The sequence below is a fragment of the Pristiophorus japonicus genome, chromosome 3, assembly GCF_044704955.1.
Source record: "Pristiophorus japonicus isolate sPriJap1 chromosome 3, sPriJap1.hap1, whole genome shotgun sequence".
Lineage (NCBI taxonomy): Eukaryota > Metazoa > Chordata > Chondrichthyes > Pristiophoridae > Pristiophorus > Pristiophorus japonicus.
This window is the reverse complement of record NC_091979.1, coordinates 225500429-225520285: the sequence shown is the minus strand read 5'-3', so window position 1 is coordinate 225520285 and position 19857 is coordinate 225500429.

Genomic DNA, 19857 nt, shown 5'->3' with positions numbered 1-19857 from the left:
GAGCCAATGTAGTTCAGTGAGCACAGGGGTGATGGGTGAGCGGGACTTGGTGCGAGTTAGGACACGGGCAGCCGAGTTTTGGATCACCTCAATTTACATAGGGTAGAATGTAGGAGGCCAGCCATGTGTGCGTTGGAATAGTCAAGTCTTGAGGTAACAAAGGCATGGATGAGGGCTTCAGCAGCGGATGAGCTGAGTCAAGGGCAGAGATGGGCGATGTTACTGTAAAATCCTTACTCTACAGTATGAAACCAGACGAGGCACATTCAGGGAACAAGGTCACTCTGTCACCTTAACTCTTTATTCACAGGACTCCAAAGACGATGACCCTGCGTGGGACCTCCCTTTTTATACTGTGTGATCAGGTAAGGAGTGTCTCCCACAAGTTCACCCCTTGTGGTCAAGGTGTGCATCTAGGTTGAGTGTATACAGTAATACAGTGGTGTTACATTGTGGTTACATACATGACATCACCTCCCCCCCCGCCCCCACCAAAGTCTTATTGGGATCATAGGTTTAGTCTTTCAGGTGGTCTACGCTCCCTCGTGGAGCGCCGCAGTTGGGGCTCTGGTTGTTGGACACTGACATGAGTGTCTGTCACCTGTGGTGATTCCGGCCTGTCCGGGCTGACCGCAGGGACTGTGCATTCTTCTGATTGCTCTTGCTGCTCGTTCACTGGCGGTGTTGTGATCTCCATCTCATGGTCTTCTTCAGGTTCCTCTGTGTCGATGCTGAACCCTTTTTTTACTTGGTCCAGATGCTTACGGCATATCTGACCATTGTTGGGTTTTACCACGATGACCCTATTCCCCTCTTTGTCAATTACAGCGCCCTCAAGCCATTTGGGCCCCATGGCATGATTGAAGACTAATACAGGATCATTTATTTCTATGCATCTCCCCTCGAATTACGGTCATGGTACTCGTTTTGTGACTTGCGCTTGCCCTCAACAGATTTGTCGGTCAGGACTGGGTGAATGAGGGACAACAGAGTTTTGAGTGTCCGTTTTATTAGTAGCTCTGCGGGCGGGACCCCCGTGAGCGAGTGCGGTCGGGATCTATAGACCAGCAGGAGGTGCGATAGGCGGCATTGTAGGGAGGGTCCTTGAATCCTGAGCATACCTTGCTTAATGATTTGGACCGCACATTCCACCTGGCCATTGGAGGCCGGCTTGAACGGCGCAGTCCTGACATGGTTGATGCAATTGCCCGACATAAACTCTCGAAATTCGTAGCTTGTGAAACATGGGCCGTTATCACTAACCAGAATGTCCGGCAAGCCATGGGTTGCAAAGATCGCACGTAGGCTTTCCACGGTGGTGGATGACGTGCATGAATTCAGAATGATGCACTCGATCCATTTCGAGTAAACATCTACCACAATAAGGAACATCTTACCCATGAACGGGCCCATGTAGTCAACATGAATGTGTGACCATGGCCTGGTGGGCCAGGGCCACGGGCTGAGCAGGGCCTCCCTGGGGGCATTACCCAGCTGGGCACATGTCGTGTACCTGCGAACACAGTGTTCCAGGTCTGAATCAATTCCAGGCCACCAAACGTGTGACCGGGCAATGGCCATCATCAGCACAGTGCCTGGGTGCTCGCTGTGGAGTTCCCTGATGAATGCCTCCCTCCCCTTCTGGGGCATAACTACCCAGCTGCCCCATAGTAGGCAGACGGCTTGGATGGAAAGCTCATCTATCCGTTTGTGAAACGGTCTGACCTCCTCAGGGCATACTCCGTGTGTGGGTGCCCAATCCCCAGTCAGGGCACATTTCTTAATCAGGGATAAGAGGGGATCTCTGTTTGTCCAGATTTTGATCTGGTGGGCTGTGATGGGGGAGCCTGTGCTGTCAAAGGCATCAACAGCCATGACCATCTCGGCGCTTTGCTCCGCTGCCCCCTCAGTGGCGGCCAGTGGAAGCCTGCTGAGCGTGTCAGCGCAATTTTCAGTGCCAGGCCGATGCCGTATGGTGTAGTCATAAGCAGCCAGCGTGAGAGCCCATCGCTGTATGCGAGCTGATGCATTGGCATTGATAGCCTTGCTGTCTGACAACAGGGATGTTAATGGCTTGTGGTCGTTCCTAATTCAAACTTCTTACCAAAGAGGTACTGATGCATTTTCTTTACACCATAGACACATGCAAGCGCTTCCTTCTCAACCATCCCATATCCCCGTTCTGCTTGAGAGAGCGACCTGGAGGCATAAGCCACAGGTTGTAGTTGACCCTCAGCATTGCCCTGCTGTAATACGCACCCAACCCCATAGGACGATGCATCACATGTCAGAACCAATTTTTTACTGGGGTCGTACAGGGTCAACAACTTGTTTGAACAAAGTAGGTTTCGCACCCGATCAAAAGCCCGTTCCTGACAGTCCCCACAAAACCAATCGCAACCCTTTCGCAGGAGCATATGTAGCGGCTCCAACAACGTGCTCAAGTTCGGCAGAAAGTTCCCGAAATAGTTCAACAGTCCAAGGAATGAACGCAACTCCGATGTGTTGCAGGGCCTGGGTGCTCGTCGAATCGCCTCTGTTTTGGATTCGGTGGGCCGAATCCCATCTGCAGCAACCCTCCTGCCCAGAAACTCAACCTCAGGAGCTAAGAACACACATTTAGACTTCTTGAGTCGCAGGCCTACCCGGTCCAGTCGGTGCCTCCAGGTTGTGTAGGTGTTCCTCGGTGTCTTGACCCGTGATGAGGATGTCGTCCTGGAATATGATCGTTCCAGGAATGGATTTAAGCAGGCTTTCCATGTTTCGTTGAAAAATCGCGGCTGCTGATCGAATGCCAAATGGGCACCTGTTATAAACGAACAGTCCCTTGTGCGTGGTGATGGTGGTCAGTAGTTTAGATTCGTCGGCCAGTTCCTGGGTCATATAGGCTGAAGTGAGGTCCAACTTGGTGAACAGCTTGCTGCCTGCTAGCGTGGCGAAGAGGTCCTCCGCTCTCGGGATCTGGTATTGATCTTGTAGGAACACCTGATTGATGGTGGCCTTATAGTCGCCACAGATCCTGACAGAGCCATCCGCTTTTAGGACGGGAACGATGGGGCTCGCCCAGTCGCTGAATTCAACAGTCGAGATGATGCCCTCTCTCAACAGCCGGTCCAATTCACTCTTGATCTATTCCCGCATCACATACGGCATCGCTCTGGCTTTGTGGTGCACTGGCCTGGCGTCTGGGGTGATGTGTATCACTACTTTAGTGCCTTTGAAAGTCCCGACACCAGGTTGAAATAGTGAATCGAATTGTTGTAGGACTTGTGAACACGAACTTCGCTCCACAGATGACATTGCGTGAACATCCCCCCATTTCCAGTTCATCTCGGCTAACCAGCTCCTCCCCAACAGTGCGTGTTAGATCTCTTAATTTCCAATGAAATACGAACTCTGATTGTAGTTTTAATGTAACTTTATTTTGGCAGCAGCAACAAGCTCTTGGCTTTAAGCCAGGCCCTTGTCCTTCTGAGACCACATGGTCAAAATGGTAGTACTTATACCTGGTGCAATTTACAGAAAAGAACTCGCCTTCTTTGACCTTATTGGCTCATTTGATAGTCTTTTAACCTTGGCTCGCTACCCAAAGGTCCTAAAATGTCAAGTTGATTGATGACTTAATGCAATGTGCTCAGTCACACGTAGACATGGGAGTCCGTGTTTTCTCGACCTGTCTTAATATAGCCTGTTTGAATTCTCTATCAATCCCCCCTTTGATTCTTTCACAAACTGAATCATAAAATATCAGGTATCACTGGTTAAACATTCTACAAAATAATTTCATACATGTTAATAGAGTTTCCTTCTAAAATTTGTTGATGTGTTTCGCCACATATCCGGACTAGTAGCTTCCACACAAATTTACACCAATCCGAGTTCCATCGTGGCCACAATGGAAGTCTGGTTTTAGTAGGTTAATTAACCTTATTCCAATTTAATCCAAATCAATATCTTAATTCAACCAGTAAACCACCTTCGCTTAAGCATAACATACCCCTGTGCCACGTACAGACGGTCTGCTGGGACCTGCAAGGTGTCTCACCTGCGGGATAGCAGCTACAGCCGCCTGGTTGCAACAACATTTAATCAACATGAACAAACAATATAAAAGTAAAATAATTACAACAAATAGAATGAAATCTTCCACCAATGAAGTTCCTATTGAACCTAGCCATTCAGTGGCTCCGCTCCACAAAGTGAATGATGGGGGTTGCTTAAGTTTTTCTACCTCCTTTTGGATATGCTCCGCTAAGTGGGTAATTTCTTCGGAGCTATCTGGGATATATGTGCAACACTCAGTTCCGAGTAGGGCGCAAGTACCTCCCTTTTCAGCCAGGATGTAATCAAGGGCCAGTGTATTCTGTAGGGCTACTGTGCGGATTGCTACCATTTCTGCATTGATTTTAACTAGGGCCTCTGAGGTATCATTGGCTACCCGTTCCACAACGGATACTATGTTAATGGATTCCCTTGCCAGTCTGGCGGTCCCATACCTGAGGATCAGAATGGCAAAGAACCTCTCTGTTTCTGTGATAGCTCTCTTAGGACAGTGTAAATGTTCCGACAGTGACTTTATATGATACATATAAGGCACAATGTAGGCTAAATAGCAGGATCCCGTCCAATTCTGGGGCAGCCAAGGGTAGGCCTTGTGGACACACACCCAATAGGTGCCATTATAGGCAATGAAGGTTAACTGTTTATTTGTCAGCAACACTCCGGGGCCTGTCCAAGCTTTTCCATCTGTTTTATTCGGAATCCCTGTTGCGTTAAAAACTCCCACATCGGCCCAGTTTGGACGGTTCCGTGGCTTGATTATATTATAATTCTGGGAGCAGTTACTATACCCCATATTTTGGCCTCCTTTGATGTTTCTAATCAGACAGACCGATTCCCCCGGTCTTCCTATTCCCGTTGTATTAGTGATAACAAAAAATGGGGGCCGTTTGGAATTATTGTAGCATGGTTGGTATCCCCCTTCAAAGGTAGTCAGATTGTAACCTGCTGACTTCCATATCCTGAAATGCCTTGTCTGTTTTGTTTTGATTAATTATCCACTCAGCCATTTCCGAGATATTCAAGGGAACTGGCCTCAAGGGAATCCCTCCCTTTGAGTGAATAGGAATATGCGCACACACCCAACAACTGGAAATGTTACCTGTTTGGCATAAATGTATGACATATATAAAAAGATATTTACATGTAATTCCCTTGCTACCCTACTATTTCCCTTTGGTGCAGCGGGTTGGCTAGTAAAAAGTAGGCCTATGCCTAGAATACCTACAATCAGTAATACAGTAAATTTATACATTTTGGCAAAAAGTAATTGTCCTTATTAGATTTCAGCTTCAGTTACGGGTGCTCGTTTAACGTGTGAAGCGTGGATCCAGGCTTTCTTTCCTTGGACTTTAACAGCTGCCTGGGTGGTCAATAACACTTGATAAGGTCCCTCCCACTTGGCACCCAAAGGTTCTTTATGCAACTTTTTCACATACATCCAGACTCCCGGGATGATGTCGTGTCCTCCTTCGGGTGAATTACCCCAAGCTGCCGATACCTGTCGGGAAACAGAACTAATAGCATTGGTTAGGTTCTGACAGTATGATAACAAAGTGTCACTCATTAAGTGAACATCAGCGACATGGGTCTTCCTGTTATAATTTCAAATGGGCTTAGACCTGTAGTTCTGTTCGGGGTTGCCCTAATGCTCCATAGCACTATTGGTAGTACCTGGGGCCATGGTGTTCCTTCTTGGTGATATTTGGCAAGCTGTTGTTTCAGAGTTCGATTCATTCGCTCTACTTCTCCTGATGATTGTGGATGATAAGGACAATGTAAATCCCACGTAATGTTCAGTAACCTACAGACTTCTTGGCAGACAGCACCTGTGAAGTGTGTTCCCTGATCTGAGTCAATGCTACTCGGGACTCCCCATCGGGGAATGTAATCCTTACACAAGACCTTTGCAGTGTGATTGGCTGTGGCTCTTTTAGTTGGGATAGCTTCCACCCATCTAGAAAATCTGTCGATCATGACAAGAATGTTAGTGTATCCTTGGCATGAAGGAAGAGATATATAATCAACCTGCAGATGCTGGAATGGTCCGACAGGGGCAGGGGGCCTCAGTTGGGGCATTACCGTGATGGGACCAGAATTATTTTTCTGGCAGACCACACAGCGGTCTACTACCAGCTGGGCATGTTTTTTAAATCCCCGACCCCACCAGCTTTTCTGGAACCGTGCCATCATCTGTTGTGAGGCCAAGTGTCCCCACGAGTGGATCTGTTGGGCTAAAAAAGGCATAAGCACTTGCGGCGCGACTGGCTTGTCGGTAACTCTTGTTCTCCAGACACCATCTTCACATAGCTTAATTCCTGCCTCAATCCATGTCCATTTTTCCTCTCGGGAGCACTCGCCTTGCATTGTTTGAAGGTCTCGTGTCAGAGTCCTGAGTGCTTTCAATCTGCACATCTGTGTTGGTTCTTCTGGGGGAACGCCCTGTGAGGCGGCATCTTTAGCTGCCTGGTCGGCTAGGACATTTCCCTGTGCTTCTGTGGTATTTTCCTTGGTATGGGCCTTACACTTCAGGATGGACATAGAAACATAGAAAATAGATGCAGGAGCAGGCCATTCAGCCCTTCTAGCCTGCACCGCCATTCAATGAGTTCATGGCTGAACATGAAACTTCAGTACCCTCTTCCTGCTTTCTCGCCATAACCCTTGATCCCCCGAGTAGTAAGGACTTCATCTAACTCCCTTTTGAATATATTTAGTGAATTGGCCTCAACTACTTTCTGTGGTAGAGAATTCCACAGGTTCACCACTCTCTGGGTGAAGAAGTTTCTCCTCATCTCGGTCCTAAATGGCTTACCCCTTATCCTTAGACTGTGACCCCTGGTTCTGGACTTCCCCAACATTGGAAACATTCTTCCTGCATCCAACCTGTCCAAACCCGTCAGAATTTTAAACGTTTCTATGAGGTCCCCTCTCACTCTTCTGAACTCCAGTGAATACAAGCCCAGTTGATCCAGTCTTTCTTGATAGGTCCGTCCCACCATCCCGGGAATCAGTCTGGTGAATCTTCGCTGCACTCCCTCAATAGCAAGAATGTCCTTCCTCAAGTTAGGAGACCAAAACTGTACACAATACTCCAAGTGTGGCCTCACCAAGGCCCTGTACAACTGTAGCAACACCTCCCTGCCCCTGTACTCAAATCCCCTTGCTATGAAGGCCAACATGCCATTTGCTTTCTTAACTGCCTGCTGTACCTGCATGCCAACCTTCAATGACTGATGTACCATGACACCCAGGTCTCGTTGCACCTCCCCTTTTCCTAATCTGTCACCATTCAGATAATAGTCTGTCTCTCTGTTTTTACCACCAAAGTGGATAACCTCACATTTATCCACATTATACTTCATCTGCCACGCATTTGCCCACTCACCTAACCTATCCAAGTCACTCTGCAACCTCATAGCATCCTCCTCGCAGCTCACACTGCCACCCAACTTAGTGTCATCCGCAAATTTGGAGATACTACATTTAATCCCCTCGTCTAAATCATTAATGTACAATGTAAACAGCTGGGGCCCCAGCACAGAACCCTGCGGTACCCCACTACCTGCCATTGCCTGCCTGCCATTCTGAAAAGTACCCATTTACTCCTACTCTTTGCTTCCTGTCTGACAACCAGTTCTCAATCCACGTCAGCACACTACCCCCAATCCCATGTGCTCTAACTTTGCACATTAATCTCCTGTGTGGGACCTTGTCGAAAGCCTTCTGAAAGTCCAAATATACCACATCAACTGGTTCTCCTTTGTCCACTTTACTGGAAACATCCTTAAAAAATTCCAGAAGATTTGTCAAGCATGATTTCCCTTTCACAAATCCATGCTGACTTGGACCTATCATGTCACCATTTTCCAAATGCGCTGCTATGACATCCTTAATAATTGATTCCATCATTTTACCCACTACTGAGGTCAGGCTGACCGGTCGAAAATTCCCTGCTTTCTCTCTCCCTCCTTTTTTAAAAAGTGGGGTTACATTGGCTACCCTCCACTCGATAGGAACTGATCCAGAGTCAATGGAATGTTGGAAAATGACTGTCAATGCATCCGCTATTTCCAAGGCCACCTCCTTAAGTACTCTGGGATGCAGTCCATCAAGCCCTGGGGATTTATCAGTCTTCAATCCCATCAATTTCCCCAACACAATTTCCCGACTAATAAAGATTTCCCTCAGTTCCTCCTCCTTACTAGACCCTCTGACCCCTTTTATATCCGGAAGGTCGTTTGTGTCCTCCTTAGTGAATACTGAACCAAAGTACTTGTTCAATTGGTCTGCCATTTCTTTGTTCCCCGTTATGACTTCCCCTGATTCTGACTGCAGGGGACCTACGTTTGTCTTTACTGACATTTTTCTCTTTACATACCTATAGAAACTTTTGCAATCCGCCTTAATGTTCCCTGCAAGCTTCTTCTCGTACTCCATTTTTCCTGCCCTAATCAAACCCTTTGTCCTCCTCTGCTGAGTTCTAAATTTCTCCCAGTCCCCAGGTTCGCTGCTATTTCTGGCCAATTTGTATGCCACTTCCTTGGCTTTAATACTATCCCTGATTTCCCAAGATAACCACGGTTGAGCCACCTTCCCTTTTTTATTTTTACGCCAGACAGGAATGTACAATTGTTGTAATTCATCCATGCGGTCTCTAAATGTCTGCCATTGCCCATCCACAGTCAACCCCTTAAGTATCATTCGCCAATCTATCTTAGCCAATTCATGCCTCATACCTTCAAAGTTACCCTTCTTTAAGTTCTGGACCATGGTCTCTGAATTAACTGTTTCATTCTCCATCCTAATGCAGAATTCCACCATATTATGGTCACTCTTCCCCAAGGGGCCTCGCACAATGAGATTGCTAATTAATCCTCTCTCATTACACAACACCCTGTCTAAGATGGCCTCCCCCCTAGTTGGTTCCTTGACATATTGGTCTAGAAAACCATCCCTTATGCACTCCAGGAAATCCTCCTCCACCGTATTGCTTCCAGTTTGGCTAGCCCAATCTATGTGCATATTAAAGTCACCCATTATAACTGTTGCACCTTTATTGCATGCACTCCTAATTTCCTGTTTGATGCCCTCCCCAACATCACTACTACTGTTTGGAGGTCTGTACACAACTCCCACTAACGTTTTTTGCCCTTTAGTGTTCTGCAGCTCTACCCATATAGATTCCACATCATCTAAGCTAATGTCTTTCCTAACTATTGCATTAATCTCCTCTTTAACCAGCAATGCTACCCCACCTCCTTTTCCTTTTATTCTATCCTTCCTGAATGTTGAATACCCCTGGATGTTGAGTTCCCAGCCCTGATCATCCTGGAGCCACGTCTCCGTAATCCCAATCACATCATATTTGTTAACATCTATTTGCACAGTTAATGCATCCACCTTATTGCGGCTACTCCTTGCATTAAGACACAAAGCCCTCAGGCTTGTTTGTTTAACACCCTTTGTCCTTTTAGAATTTTGCTGTACAGTGGCCCTTTTTGTTCTTTGCCTTGGGTTTCTCTGCCCTCCACTTTTCTTCATCTCCTTTCTGTCTTTTGCTTTTGCCTCCTTTTTGTCTCCCTCTGTCTCCCTGCATAGGTTCCCATCCCCCTGCCATATTAGTTTAACTCCTCCCCAACAGCACTAGCAAACACTCCCCCTAGGACATTGGTTCTGGTCCTGCCCAGGTGCAGACTGTCCGGTTTGTACTGGTCCCACCTCCCCCAGAACCAGTTCCAATGCCCCAGGAATTTGAATCCCTCCCTGCTGCACCACTGCTCAAGCCACGTATTCATCTGCACTATCCTGCAATTCCTACTCTGACTAGCATGTGGCACTGGTAGCAATCCCGAGATTACTACTTTTGAGGTCCTACTTTTTAATTTAGCTCCTAGCTTCTTAAATTCTTTTCGTAGGACCTCATCCATTTTTTAACCTATGTCGTTGGTACCAATGTGCACCACGACAACTGGCTGTTCTCCCTCCCATTTCAGAATGTCCTGCACCTGCTCTGAGACATCCTTGACCCTTGCACCAGGGAGGCAACATACCATCCTGGAGTCTCGGTTGCGGCCGCAGAAACGCCTATCTATTCCCCTCACCATCGAATCCCCTATCACTATCGCGCTCCCACTCTTTTTCCTGCCCTCCTGTGCAGCAGAGCCAGCCACGGTGCCATGAACTTGGCTGCTGCTGCCCTCCCCTGATGAGTCATCCCCCCCAACAGTACTCAAAGCGGTGTATCTGTTTTGCAGGGGGATGACCACAGGGGATCCCTGCACTATCTTTCTTGCACTGCTCTTCCTGCTGGTGTTCCATTCCCTATATGGCTGTGGACCCTTCTCCTGCGGTAGGACCAACTCACTACACATGATACTCACGTCATTCTCAGCATCGTGGATGCTCCAGAGTGAATCCACCCTCAGCTCCAATTCCGCAACGCGGACCGTCAAGAGCTCGAGGCCGGTACACTTCCCACACACGTAGCCCCCAGGGACACTGGAAGTGTCCCCGAGTTCCCACATGGTACAGGAGGAGCATATCACTTGACCGAGCTCTCCTGCCATGCCTTAACCTTAGATACCCTTAAATTGGTAATAACAATGCTAAAGTTCACTTACTGATATAAAAAATAAAAGAAAAGCTACTCACCAATCACCAGCCAATCACTTACCCCATTGGCTGTGACGTCACTTTTTGATTCCTTTCTACTTCTATTTTGCTTTCTCTCCCGCTGTAGCTGCACCGGTACATCTTTTATAGGCCACTCCCGCCTCTCACCAACTGCCGCTGCCTCTCGATCTCCCGCTGGGCTTTTGATAGGTCGCTCCCCTCTCACCAACTGCCGCTGGCTCTCGATCTCCCGCTGGGCTTTTGATAGGTCGCTCCCCTCTCACCAACTGCCCCTGGCTCTCGATCTCCCGCTGGGCTTTTGATAGGTCGCTCCCCTCTCACCAACTGCCGCTGGCTCTCGATCTCCCGCTGGGCTTTTGATAGGTCGCTCCCCTCTCACCAACTGCCGCTGGCTCTCGATCTCCCGTTGGGCTTTTGATAGGTCACTTCCTGAGGTAATTGTATGGCCTCTAGTAAGTCTCGGACTTCTTTTCCATTTCGGATAGGTGTACCAGCAGCAGTGAGGAACCCTCATTTCTGCCACAACAGACCAAAGTCGTGAGCGACTCCAAAAGCATAACGCAAATCTGTGTAGACATTAGCTGTCTGTCCTTCTGCTATTCGACATGCTTCTGACAGGGCCCGTAACTGGGCCTGTTGTGCTGATGTTCCTGAGGGTAAACATCCTTTTGCCACCACCTCATATAAGGTTGTAACTGCCCATCCAGCTTTTCTGGTACCAATGTCAACAAAGGAGGAACCATCTGTAAACAGGATGAGGTCTGGGTTGTGCAGAGGCTCCTCTGCTGCTTTGGCTGCTTCTTCTATTTCTTTTAAAATCTCCATGCAGTCATGCTCTTCACATTCTACCCCCTCTTGCTCCCTCGATTCTGACATTGGGAACATAGTTGCGGGATTAACCGGGCTGGCCCGGACGATATGGAGATTAGGAGCTTCCAAAACTGCTGTCCAGCGGGTCCATCGTGCTGCTGTCACCTGAGACATTCTATTCATAGACAGCAAAGCATGTACGTTGTGGGGACACTTGACCATCAGCTTTTGGTCGAGGACTAGACCCGCAGTGGTCATTACCGCTCGACATGTAGCTTCCATGGCCCTTAGGCAACTTCCCCATCCGAGGGCTACCGCATCCAGTTTTGCCGAATAATAGCCAATAGGTCTTTGCCGATCCCCATGTTCTTGTGTCAGTATAGCTGTCATATATCCTTCTTTCTCATGGACAAACAGGGTAAATGGCTTACCACTGTCGGGGATTCCCAGAGCCGGTGCCGAACACAAAGCCTTTTTCAAACTCAGGAAGGCCTCTTGCTGTTCCTTAGTGAGGGTGATGGCTTCTTTAGAGGCACGTTTCCCCTTTAAGATATCATTCAATGGTTGAGCAAGTTGTGTGAAGGAGTCAATCCAATTTCTGTTAAAGCTACACAATCCCAAAAAAGTCCTTAGTTCCTGAATAGTGGTGGGTTTTTTAGCAGCCCGAATGGCTGCAGTTCTATCCTGGGTAAGTTCTCTCTTTCCTTGTGAAATCTTTTGTCCCAGGTATATAACCTCTTCTTGGGATATTTGTGCTTTGTCGATGCTGGCTTTATGTCCTTTCAGCCAAAGGTGGTCCAGCAAAGTTCGTAAATCTTGTTCATGCTGTTCTCCCGTGTTTGAAGCTAGCAGGATATCATCTACATATTGGATGACTGTGGATGACAGGGGAGGTAATTCTCACAAATGGCTTTGTAAAGCCATGTGGAATACCGTAGGGCTGTTGTGGAAACCCTGCGGTAACCGGGTCCAAGTATACTGTTGTCCTTGGACCGTGAAAGCAAACCACTGTCAAACCTCCGGTGCCAGAGGCACCGACCAAAATCCATTGGCCATATCTATAACCGAGAAATATTTATGTTCCGGTTTGAGGACATTAAAAATGGTGGAGGGATCTGCGACCAAAGGAGCTTTTTGATCAATACACTGGTTAGCTTTCCTATAATCAACAGTCAAACGCCAAGTCTCATTAGATTTCTGTACCGGCCACATGGGGCTATTGGAGGAGCTAAGCGTTTTAATAAGCACCCCTTGTTTCTCCAATTGCTGAAGAACCGTTACGATTCCCGCGATGGCAGTTGGACTGATGGGATACTGTTTAGTGCATGGAGGCTTGGTCCCGGTAAATGCCGCAGGCTCCATCTGGAGTAGGCCACAATCGTTCTTATCTTTAGCCCATATCGGGTGTTCCTTCAATTCTTCTTTCTTCAAAGTTCTGATTGACCATGTCACCCGACCATCCTCGAAATGCAACGATGAATCTACTTGGATTAGAACGTCCATTCCCAAAAGGGGTTGATCTACTGGGCCTATCCAGACCGGTGTGGTTAGTTCAAGTGGACCCAGCCCTTTAAGTACCGGTGTTGTCCTTTTAATTTCCATTTTATGGCCCCCAACTCCATAGGCTGTACGTGCCCTACCATCCAACGGCATAAAGTCTCCATATTGTAGGGGTAAGCATGTTAATTCCGCCCCTGTGTCTAAAAGACAGTCCACATCCTTATCGCCCACCCTCACAGTTATATATAGCCCATCTCCCCTTTGTTGCATTAGTGCAAGGAGGTGGACCAGGGTGGGCTCTAATCGTTTTTTGCTATCCCAAGTAACTCCTTCAGTTGTTGTATTGTCAGTTGCTTAAATGCTTCTATGAGGTCGGTATCTTGTGACAAGCCTGGCTTGTTGGCTGAATTGTATCCCTGGCTGCGTCCTCTTCCCCAGCCACGACCTTTCTGTTTTGCCCTGCACGTCTTGGCCCAGTGACCTTCTTTCCCACAATAATGACATTTTCCGGGTAATTTTCCTAATAACTGCTTATCGGAATCCTGGGATTTCCATCCCATAGCGTGTACAGCTCAGACTTTAGCTCCCATATCCCAATCTAATTGGTTACATCGAAATACCAATGCTGCAAAGGTAGTTCCTCTACCTTCCCAGTCCGGTAACACTACCTTAAGCATTTTGGACAGTTCTGGCTTTAGACCTGCCACGAAAGCTGCTTTCAGGGGTCCAAACACTTGTTCATCCATTTCCTCATCCGTATTATTCATACCCGAATGTTCTAGCCACATGCATCTAAACCACTCATCATACTCCAGGACCTCCTCTGTTCCTTTCTGTTGGCAGGCTGCAATTTTTCCCCAGTCTGTCTTAGCTGGACTGAAGGCTTGCAGACAGTGTTTAATCGCCTGCGTTTAATTCTAGCTCATCCTGCCCCAAAGCTTCTTCTATCTTGTCGTGCAATTTTCTTCCCTGTGTTTTTGCCACCATTATGGTCAAAATTTGCACTCCGTCCCAGGGATGAAGTTGATATATATTTCTTAAGCGATCCAATTGGTCCCACGTTTTTATTCCCCCTTTCTTTGGATTGGGCAATTCCTTGGACCATTTATCAATTTTCCCTGGGTCTGCCGGATCATGAACTAAGTATTCTGCATACACCCTTTTCCTCGTTTTTTTGGTTCTGCCCTCATCCGCAGTCTCTTCTGATTTGACTACAACTTGTCTTTTTTTAAACGGGGCAAAGCACACCCCTAATTCTTCATCCTCCAACCCTGTATCGTCGGAGGATTCAGAATCCGTATCTATTCCTCGGTCGTGTCTTCGAGTTTGCACTTTTAATTTATCCAAACATGGGTACCCTGGGAATTGATCAATACATTTTCCTTTTCCTATTACTGTCTCTTGACCTAATGATGTTTTCCATTCTTTAATTTCACCTTTAAGAACTTTAACTTCCGCTTCCGACTGTTCAAGTTCAAGTTTTTTCTGTCGCAGCTGTTCACAAACAGCTTGCAATTGATCCTTTGTACTGGTCAGTTCTCGATCATGTTGGAAACGCATTATAATTTCATTCCGCTTTCGGATCTGGCCCATAACCGCTAGGGACCATCTAGTTCGCTCTTTATTTTTCATACAGGTCATTTTTCCCCAGACCCTTTTAATCTCATCCAAGGACCATTGTCCTTTGGAGGTTCCGTACTTTTGTTCAATCTTAATACAGGTTTTAGATAAGTTGAATTGTTGCTCTATGTATTCTTTCAACTGTTCGAGGACTTCATCTATCAAAACCTCAGATGGTGCTTGCCCACCCTTAACAGTTGTAGGCAATTCTTTGCTCTTATCTCCATAATACTGATTTCTTTACTGGGGTCTCGAGTCGTAGGCTTTCCAGCCGATCAGTGGGTCGGTGATTAATTAACTAACACATCGTCGAAGGTAGACGTCTATGGGACCTCGAGCCGAGTACCGACCGGAGGGTTCGCAAACCGGAGGCTTTCGGAATCGCGTAGAAGGAGAGGCGAATTTAGACTTTTGACCGAAGACTTTTATAAAGAGGAGTCCTTACCTCAGTATGTAGGTCCGATGTCTAAAATTCAGTTTCTTTCCTCAGCGATTGTGTTTGTGACGCCAAAATTGTTAGATCTCTTAATTTCCAATGAAATACGAACTCCGAGTATAGTTTTAATGTAACTTTATTTTGGCAGCAGCAACAAGCTCTTGGCTTTAAGCCAGGCCTTTGTCCTTCTGAGACCACATGGTCAAAATGGCTGTACTTATACCTGGTGCAATTTACAGAAAAGAACTTGCCTTCTTTGACCTTATTGGCTCATTTGATAGTCTTTTAATCTTTAATTGGCTCGCTACCCAAAGGTCCTAAAATGTCAAGTTGATTGATGACTTAATGCAATGTGCTCAGTCGCACGTAGACATAGGAGTCTGTGTTTTCTCAACCTGTCTAAATGCAGCCTGTTTGAATTCTCTATCAGTGCGGGACCATTGCCCAGGACAATCCAGAGCGGCAGCCAACATTGCACTGCCTAGCACCGGAATGATTTATTTTGTGTAAGTCCGTAATTGTGTCTCAAAACGTGCTAATTTGGGTCTACTGGCTTTAAGTGGTCATAGGTTCTCAAATTGCTGAACGCCCATGAGTGACTGGCTGGTCCCAGCATCCAGCTCCATGTGTACTGGGATACCATTTAATAAAACCCTCATCATCATTGGTGGCGTTTTGGTGTATGAACTGTGAATATTCGCCACATGGACCCGCTGAACCTCGGCGTCCATCGATTTGCCCCAAAAGTCATCCTGCCTCAAAGAACCCTCTTCTGGTCCATCCACCTCATATATTAGTCTGGTTGCAGACTTCCTGCACATTCGAGCTAAGTGGGCACTGAGATTGCATTTCCTGCAGACAAACTGTTGAAATCTGCAAGATCGAGCTGAGTGTTTTCCCCCACACCTCCAGCATGAGTTAAAGTTTCCATTGTTGGGAACAAAGGGACTATGGCCAGGCATTCCGCGCTGACTGTCCCTTTGACTGCTCTTAAGTACCCTATTGGTGGGTGTCAATGGCCCCATCCCGGGTCGCATTGTCCACTGTGATGGCATGAATGTCCGTTCAGCCTGCCATTGTCTTTGTTGAAGTCCTACTCTGGGGAGTATTGCTGCCTGTGGAGTGTCGGACTGCCCCTACCTGCCTGCGGGGCTCTGAGTCGCATTGATGATGTTGACTCTCTGATCCATCGCCGCGTTAGAGGCAGAATTGCGTGCGTATATTATTTTCGTCTCTTCCTCCCCCGTCATGAAAGTTTGAGCTATCAATGCCGCCGTTTCCAAGGTCAAATCCTTGGTCTCAATTAATTTGCGGAAAATTCCCGCATGACCGATGCCCTCGATAAAGAAGTCAATTAGCATCTCCCCCCTGCAGGCGTCTGTGAACTTACAGAAGCTGGCCAAACGCTGGAGGTCTGCTACGAAGTCCGGTATGCTCTGTCCTTCACGACATCGGTGGGTGTAGAATCTGTGTCGGGCCATGTGTATGCTGCTCACCGGTTTGAGGTGCTCCCCGATCAATTTGCTAAGTTCTTCAAAGGTTTTGTCCGCCGGCTTTTCGGGTGCTAGTAAGTCCTTCATGGTCTGCAGCTGGTCAAATGATGAGCCCTTCGTTTGTCGGCCGCTGCATCCCCCAGCCATTCTTTCGTAACGAAGCTTTGCTGAAGCCTCTCGACAAAATTGTCCCAGTCTTCCCCAACACAGTACCGTTTTGCTGTGCTACCGGTGGTCATTCTCGTGGGTCGTGAATTCCCGTTTCTCGTCGCCAAAGTAAAGTCCTTACTCTACAGTATGAAACCATACGAGGCATATTCTGGGGATAAGGTCACTCTGTCTGACATCAGTAGTGGGGAAAATGTTGGAATCAATCATTATGGATGAAATAGCAGCGCATTTGGAAAGCAGTGACAGGATCGGATCAAGTCAGCATGGATTTATGAAAGGGAAATCATGCTTGACGAATCTTCTGGAATTTTTTGAGGAGGTAACTAGCAGAGTGGACGAGGGAGAACCAGTGGATGTGGTGTATTTGGACTTTCAAAAGGCTTTTGACAAGGTCCCGTACAAGAGATTGGTGTGTAAAATCAAAGCACATGGTATTGAGGGTAATATACTGACGTGGATAGAGAACTGGTTGGCAGACAGGAAGCAGAGAGTCGGGATAAATGGGTCCTTATCAGAATGGCAGGCAGTGACCAGGGCTCAGTGCTGGGACCCCAGCTCTTTACAATGTACATTAACGATTAGATGAAGGAATTGAATGTAATATCTCCAAGTTTGCAGATGACACTAAACTGGGTGGCGGTGTGAGCTGTGAGTAGGATACTAAGAGGCTGCATGGTGACTTGGACAGGTTAGGTGAGTGGGCAAATACATGACAGATGCAGTACAATGTCGATAAATGTGAGGTTATCCATTTTGGTGGCAAAAACACGAAGGCAGAATATTATCTGAATGGCGGCAGACTAGGAAAAGGGAAGGTGCAACGAGACCTGGGTGTCATGGTTCATCAGTCATTGAAAGTGGGCATGCAGGTACAGCAGGCGGTGAAGAAGGCAAATGGTATGTTGGCCTTCATAGCTAGGGGATTTGAATATAGAAGCAGGGAGGGCCTTGGTGAGGCCTCACCTGGAATATTGTGTTCAGTTTTGGTCTCCTAGTCTGAGGAAGGACGCTCTTGCTATTGAGGGAGTGCAGCAAAGGTTCACCAGACTGATTCCAGGGATGGCTGGGCTGTCATATGAGGAGAGACTGGATCAACTGGGCCTTTATTCACTGGAGTTTAGAAGGATGAGAGGGGATCTCATAGAAACATATAAGATTCTGGACAGGATAGATGCGGGAAGAATGTTCCCGATGTTGGACCAGTCCAGAACCATGGGACATAGTTTTAGGATAATGGGTAGGCCATTTAGGACTGAGATGAGGAGAAACTTCTTCACTCAGAGAGTTGTTAACCTGTGGAATTCCCTGCCGCAGAGAGTTGTTGATGCCAGTTCACTGGATATATTCAAGAGGGAGTTAGATATGGCCCTTATGGTTAAGGGGATCAAGGGGTATGGAGAGAAAGCAGGAAAGGAGTACTGAAGGGATGATCAGTCATTATCTTATTGAATGGCAGTGCAGGCTCGAAGGGCCGAATGGCCTACTCCTGCACCTATTTTCTATGTTTCTATGTTTCTGTATCACCTTAACTCTTTATTCACAGGACTCCAAAGACAATGACCCTGCGTGGGACCTCCCCTTTTATACCTGTGTGATCAGGTAAGGAGTGTCTCCCACAAGTTCACCCCTTGTGGTCAAGGTGTGCATCTAGGTTGAGTGTATACAGTAATACAGTGGTGTTACATTGTGGTTACATACATGACAGTTACGGATGTGGAATAGCCGGTCTTAGTTATGCTGCAGATAGGTGGTTGAAAGCTAATTTCAGGGTCAAATATGACACCAAGGTTGTGAACAGTCTGGTTCAGTCTCAGACAGAAGTTGGGGAAAGGGGTGGAGTCAGTGACTGGGGAGCGGAGTTTGTGGCGGGGACTGAAACAATGGCTTTGGTCTTTCCAATATTCAATTGGAGAAAATTTCTGCTCATCCAGAACTGGATGTCGGACAACCAGTCTGACAATTTAGAGACCAAGAAGGGGTTGAGAGATGTGGTAGTGAGGTAGAGCTGGGTATCATCAGTGTACATGCGGAAACTGACATGGTGTTCTTGAATGATGTCGCCAAGGGGCAGCATGTAGATTAGAAATAGGAGGGGGCCAAGGGGGACACCAGAGGTAACGATGCGGAGGCGGCAAGAGAAGCTGTTGCAGGTGATTCTCTGGCTATGATTAGATAGATAAGAATGGAACCAGGCGAGTGCAGTCCTACCCAGCTGGACGACGGTGGAGAGGCTTTGGAGAAGGATAAAAATGGTCAACCGTGTCAAAGGCTGCAGACAAGTCAAGAAGGACAAGAGGGGATAGTTTGCCTTTGTCACAGACACAAAGAACAAAAGCTTAAGGCCGAGGTCCAACAAAAAACCCGCGATCTAAAAAATCGATGGTGAGTGGAGAAAGCACAGGAGATTCAGTAGCTGGCTGACAGCCATGATGTGCGAGGGTTCTTCACCGCAGTCAAGGCCACCTACAGCCCAAGCACCCAAGGTTCCACCCCACTGCTGGCCGAGAACGGGGAGACACTCATCAAGGACACCGAGGCAGTCAGGACCTGTTGGAAGGAGCACTTCGAAGATCTCCTTAACCGAGACTCTGCCTTTGACTCGAGTGTCCTCGATCCCATCCCGCAGCATGCTACCCACCACCATCTCAGCAAAACCCAACGCTGCATGAGGTAGAAAAGGCCATCCGCCAGCTCAAGAACAACAAGGCAATGGGAGCGGATGGAATCCCCGCTGAGGCACTAAAGTATGGTGGAGAGGCACTATTGGCACGAATGCATGACCTCATCTCTCTCATCTGGAAAGAGGAGAGCATGCCGAGAGATCTCAGAGATGCAGTAATCGTGACCATCTTTAAAAAAGGGGATAAGTTCGACTGAGGCAACTGCAGAGGAATCTCCCTGTTATCAGCCACTGGGAAAGTTGTCGCTAGAATCCTCCTCAGCCGTCTTCTCCTTGTGGCTAAGAAGCTCCTCCCGGAGTCACAGTGCGGATTTTGTCCTCTACGGGGTACAACGGACATGATTTTTACAGCACGACAGCTGCAAGAAAAATGCAGAGAACAGCACCAACCCTTGTACATGGACTTCTTTGACCTTACTAAGACCTTTGACACTGTCAACCACGAGGGACTA